General features: G+C 36.0%; 1 protein-coding gene across 1 annotated transcript in view; it reads left to right on the top strand.

Annotated features, from left to right (window-relative positions):
- The first annotated feature begins 2,421 nt into the window (after positions 1-2,421).
- Positions 2,422-6,385, top strand: part of LOC136851978 (thyrotropin-releasing hormone receptor-like) — a 45,131-nt gene continuing 41,167 nt past the window's right edge. The window contains exon 1 of the mRNA XM_067126374.1: positions 2,422-2,886. The gene's annotated coding sequence lies outside the window, so the exon portion shown is untranslated. The remainder of the gene's footprint in view (positions 2,887-6,385) is intronic.

A 6,385-nucleotide genomic window follows, 5' to 3' on the forward strand; every position in this document is an offset into this window, starting at 1 on the left:
ACGCAGCAACACAGGCCACCCATAACCGGATGAGAGTCATGGGTCGCGGCTCACACAGCATTATACCGAGACCACGTAAAGATAGATCTATTTTCGGTGGCCTTGGTTATGCGCTGTACAGAAAACTCGACTGCGCCGAAGAAACTTCGACGCATTTTTTAACTTGTTTGTTGTAGTGAATTGCTTTATTTCGGCTTTTTAACTTTGTGCTTTTTTCTTCATTGTCTTAGCTTTGACTGAAACGAAATACGATGAGAATAAAGAAGAAAAAAAAACTGTAATTAAGAAATGTTACAATAAGCTTACTTATTAAATATATAGTAAGTATTGAATATGTTTCAAGTATGTGTCAGTTTCCACCACACCCAGAGAGAGAGAGAGAGAGAGAGAGAGAGAGAGAGAGAGAGAGAGAGAGAGAGAGCTCCATGGTAAAAATTTGAGAGAGAGAGAGAGAGAGAGAGAGAGAGAGAGAGAGAGAGAGAGAGAGCTCCATGGTAAAAAATTTGAGAGAGAGAGAGAGAGAGAGAGAGAGAGAGAGAGAGAGAGAAAGAAAAACCTCGATGGTGAAAAAATTGAGAGAGAGAGAGAGAGAGAGAGAGAGAGAGAGAGAGAGAGAGAGAGAGAGAAACCTCGATGGTAAAAATTTGAGAGAGAAACCTCGAGGTAAAAATTTGAGAGAGAGAGAGAGAGAGAGAGAGAGAGAGAGAGAGAGAGAGAGAGAGATGAACCTCGATGGTAAAAAATTTGACATATGTAACTTTAATCCAACATATTCTGTAATGCGAGAAAACATTAAGAAATCTCTGGGTCGGTTCTCAAAAATGGCACAAGATTCCCCAAGTGAAACGAAAAAAATTCTAGTGAAATAACAATACGCTTAAGAAACAGAAATCCATATGAAGATAGATTTTCTAAGAAAGGTTTCAAAAAAAAATTCAGACAACCTCCTACACAGCATTACTTGAATTAATGTTAGTTTTTTCAATGCTGAGAGAGAGAGAGAGGGGGGGGAGTATTATGCAATATAAAACATATTTTCTCTGTTTTGAGAGATATGCGTATTTTCTGATAGAAGGGAACGGAGAGAGAGAGAGAGAGAGAGAGAGAGAGAGAGAGAGAGAGAGAGAGAGAGAGAGAGAGAGAGAGAGAGGATCTTATGCATTATAGAAGATATTTTCCCAATTTTGAGAGATATGGGTATTTTCTGATAGGAGAGAGAGAGAGAGAGAGAGAGAGAGAGAGAGAGAGAGAGAGAGAGAGAGAATCTTATGCAGATAGAACATATTTATCCATTTTGAGAGATATATTTTTTCTGATTTGAGAGAGAGAGAGATTTTCTGAGAGAAGAGAGAGAGAGAGAGAGAGAGAGAGAGAGAGAGAGAGAATCTTATGCATTGCAGAACATATTTTCCCAATTTTGAGGGATACATGTATTTTCTGATAGAAGAGAGAGAGAGAGAGAGAGAGAGAGAGAGAGAGAGAGAGAGAGAGAGAGAGAGAGAGAGAGAGAGAGAGAGAGAGACTCACTAATCCAAACATGCACAAAGTAGATAAATACCAATAATATTGATAACACATTCATGTATTTTTAATTCTTTTCATGTCACGTCAGCATTGAAAAATGTTTTTGAAAAATATTTACAAACATTTATTTTTTCACTATTTATGAATGGCAATGCTTCAAGCCAGATTTTTTTTTATATAAATGAAAGGTTAAAGTTTGTTGAACTTCCTCACTTTAGAAGGCGAAACTTTCATCGCTTAGCACATTTAATATTTTTCCTCAATGTTAATATTTTTTGGGGAAGTTTATCTATTTTCATGTTTCAATTTATTATTTTTTTTCCACCGAACTTTATGTCTCCGGAAAACTTTTTTGAACTCAAAATTTTCCCTAAAGACTTTTATATGACTTTCAGTCGTATTTCGTTCGTCTTCCCTCGAAGGCAGAGCCAGTTATCACGTCATTTCAGTCTCTTTTTTTTCACACTTGGATTATCACCCTGTTTATTGCTTTGCGTTTCCTTCGTACATCTTGTTTCTTCCCCCAACCCTCGGTCTCTCTCTCTCTCTCTCTCTCTCTCTCTCTCTCTCTCTCTCTCTCTCTTCCTTTTTATTAGAAAATACGTTTACCTCTCAAAATTGGGAAAATGTGCTCCATAATGCATAAGATTCTCTCTCTCTCCCCACCTCCTCAATCTCTCCCTCAATCCCTCTCTCTCTCTTTTTTTCTCAGAATCTCTCTCTCTCTCTCCCCTTTTCCTCAATCTCTCTCCCTCCCTCAATCTCTCTCTCTCTCCCCTCAATCAGCCTCTCTCTCCCTCTCTCTCCCTCTCTCTCTCTCTCTCTCTCTCTCTCTCTCTCTCTCTTCTGTCTCTCTCTCTCTTTCTCCCTCAATCTCTCTCTCTCTCCCTCTCTCTCTCTCTCTCTCTCTCTCTCTCTCTCTCTCCGTAGCCTGAACAGCGCATCCTCATCTCATCCATATGGGTCTCTCACTTGAAGGCGGCAGCACTCCCTTACCACCGTTCCTCCCGAAGGGATTCAGTGTAGCGCCGACGCGCTTAGAGTGACGACATACTGCTGTTAATCGTTTCGCCTCCCGAAAGAGTTTCCATTTCTCGCGCGAAGTTTTGAAGACTGCGACAGAGAGATCTCAGTGGATTTATTACCCATCGTCGCTGCGACTTCACTGTGATACGGATGATGTTGATGCTTTGTTTAAGACGGAAAGGAAAATGTTTGCGATGAGATAAACCTCCCCCCAAAAGTTAAAAAAAAAAAAAAAAAAAAAAAAAGTTTACGATTTTTGATGGAAGTGTCGGTACTTTTCCCAGGAATTAATATGCCCGAGGGAATAGATAAATGCTTTAGAGCATGCACTAGAAGGTAATTTATGCAGAAGTGATGATGATAAATGTTATGGTTATTTTTCATAAGTGGAGTTTTCGATTGAAGTTTGATCAAACTTAATGCGGTATGTATTCCCGATCTGGAGATGTGCAGTACTTTTGTTTGATGTATTTTCTGTTCAGTCGTGTCTGTAAGCAATGTTTTATTTTGTCGAGTGTCTTCATGCGGAACATAAATTTTACTTTATTCTTATATCAGAACCGAAAGGAGCACAGCCTAAAAATAAAGACGTTACGTGTTTGAATGAATTAGATTTATCATCCTTCCATCTAAAAAAAAATTATAAAGTACACAGAAGACCAACTGTTCGCAAAATATAAAATTACTCCCATGAATAAATTTATTCTCATAGCTCTGATAAAGTTTCACAATAACCTAAAGTTTTGCGGAGGTCATGTAAGACAGATAAAAAAAAAAATGAATGTTTTGTCAGTCCAAATGTGAAAGTAAAAATTTGTAACAAAAAAAGATAAGAGAAATTACAGAAAAAAAAAACTCGAAAGCACTAACTCCCGCATGTTTAAAAAAAAAAATAGACAAGTCATTACATAATTACCCAGACAGCTCTCAGGCCTCATTGCAAACTACTGCCGCTTGTACCAGACTCCTCCCCCGTCATTCTTATTTAACGCCAACTCTGATGAATACCCTGCTGTTTTCGGAATGCGACTTCATTCATGGTTCCTGATTACGCTTAGCATTCCAAATGCATTGCTACCCGAATATTATTCTCCTTGCATTTCAATGCATTTTTATCTATTTGTTGATTTATTAATTTTGTTTTCTTTTGAATAATGAGTGGGAGACCTTTTTTCTGTATTTCTCTTTACTTCCTCTTACTTCTTCCTAATGAACACCCTAATATTCTTTGAAAGCTTGAATTTCAAGTCAGTGGCCCCTTTGGTGGGCTTGTTCCATATGAATAGGTTTCGTCTTCTGGATAATAATAATAATAATAATAATAATAATAATAATAATAATAATAATAATAATAATAATAATAATAATAATAATAATAATAATAATAATAATCCCAAACGGTATCTTTAAAAATATTTAATGTGATTCTCTGACTGTGAATAACCAATTAGATCCGGATCTCTTCAAAACAAATGAATCTGGATACTTGGCTTTTGATGTGTGATTAGCATAATGTTAATGTTTTTCGACCCGGCATTTTATGGAGAACTTACATGATAAGAGTAAATGTGAATCAAACATTTAAACCTTTTTCTCTTTTAGTTTAGATTAATGTTCTTAATTTCCCTAAAGTAAAACATAATTATTTTTGCTGCAAGTAATGCAATCATTAAGCAGGAAATTGTTAAATTTTTGCTGCAAGTAATGCAATCATCAAGCAGAAGATTGTTAAATTTTTGCTGCAAGCAATGCAATCATTAAGGAGGAAATTTAAAAATTTTTGCTGCAAGTAATGCAATCATCAAGCAGACAATTAAAAATTTTTTGCTGCAAGTAATGCAATTATCAAGCAGAAAATTGTTAAATTTTTGCTACAAGTAATGCAATCTTTAAGCAAAAAATTAAAAATTTTTTGCTGCAAGTAATGCAATCATCAAGCAGACAATTAAAATTTTTTTGCTACAAGTGATGCAATTATCAAGCAGAAAATTGTTAAATTTTTGCTGCAAGCAATGCAATCATCAAGCAGAAAATTAAAAAATTTTTGCTGAAAGTAATGCAGTCATCAAGCAGAACATTAAAAAATTTTTGCTGCAAGCAATCCAATCATAAACCAGAAAATCAAAACTTTTTTGCTGCAAATAATGCAATCATCAAGCAGAAATTAAAGAGAAACATATCTCAAACATTTAAAAATTAATTTATGGTTTTACAGTTGATAAAGCCAACACTATTTCTAGCAAATTAATTCTACGACCATTTTGAGACTTGATTATTTTAAAGAGTAACTCTAGGTTTGCCTTAGTTCAGTGGTTCTTAACCAGGGGTGCTTGCACCCCTAGGGGGTGCGAAGCTGGTTCCTACGGGGTGCGAGGATGCCAATGAATAATTAAAGCAAAATCTATTTTTACATATGTATGTTATTTTTTTGCAAAAAAATAAAATAAAATGAAATAATAATAATAATAATAATAATAATAATAATAATAATAATAATAATAATAATAATAATAATAATAACATTATTATTATTGCTATTATTATTATACACTGAGCTATAGATAAACCTACACCTAATTTCATAATACACATCATATCAACTTTGTATTTTAGCTTTTTTTTATTTCAGCAATTCAGGGGGTGCGAGAACTGACCGCTGATTTGAAAGGGGTGCATACATTGAAAGAGGTTAAGAACCACTGCTTTAGTTCATTAAGGAGAGTCACTCTACCCACAATTCGTCACTATGTAGTAGAGTATCCTCCACTATGACACGAGAAGGAATCTTTCGCAATAACGAGCAAATCCTTCATTCCTTCATTTCCAGTTAGTGAAACAAGGGAAGAAGAAGTATTCAGAGATCATAGTTCGTCAAGTTTTACTTTGAAGTTCTGGCTAGGTCTGTATTTCTGGGTGCCTACTTATTTCCCTTATATCATTTAGACCCCTTTTTCCTACGAGTTTAACTGCTCTTTAAATCTGAATGATAAAAAACTAAATTCGCACAATTTAATGAAACGAAAATACACTCCAGCTTCGTGATCTACTGACATTGTATTTTGGAACCTGATGTTCGAGTTACAAGAAATAAATCAACAGTATTCATTATTTTTAAGCATATAAAAAAAAAACACCAGACGGATGCGTGGAACTTAAGTGGAAACATTCTCATCTGTAATATCTTAGACCTCCAAGCACAGATGCACGAGAGGTCATTGAGATGGAAAACAGAGTGACAGGAATGACAGCTGTCAGCCTCCTGACGGAAGGAAATGGCATTCCTGTCTCTCTCTCTCTCTCTCTCTCTCTCTCTCTCTCTCTCTCTCTCTCTCTCTCTCTCTGTGATCAAAGTATTTCCTTCGAATATATATTTTTAAGCTGAGTTAGTCTCTTCTAAATCCTTTTGAGGATGACATTGTTTGTCCAGCTCTCTCTCTCTCTCTCTCTCTCTCTCTCTCTCTCTCTCTCTCTCTCTCTCTCTCTCTCGTGCTGTTCGCAACTACTCTCGCCTTTTGGGAATAAACCGGCAAGTTCTAAAACTGCTTTTAAGAAGAGAAGAAAGGCAGCTGTTCGCGACGTGCAATTGAAATCTTAACAAGTGTCGGATTCATCCGCAGGCAATTGTATTCGGTATAAGTATCAACGCTTTGACAACGATGTTAGACGAGGAAATATTTCACAAATGCTTTGCAAATTGGAACATCTCGAGGAGAAATGTAATGAACGATATATTATTTCTTTTCAGACGGAAGGTTGTCATTCAATCTGTTCTTTAGAGAGCTCAAACCTGCAGTGCCACTTAGTCAGTCTTAGGGGAAAAGCATCCTTTATCCTC

The sequence above is a fragment of the Macrobrachium rosenbergii genome, chromosome 24, assembly GCF_040412425.1.
Source record: "Macrobrachium rosenbergii isolate ZJJX-2024 chromosome 24, ASM4041242v1, whole genome shotgun sequence".
NCBI lineage: Eukaryota > Metazoa > Arthropoda > Malacostraca > Decapoda > Palaemonidae > Macrobrachium > Macrobrachium rosenbergii.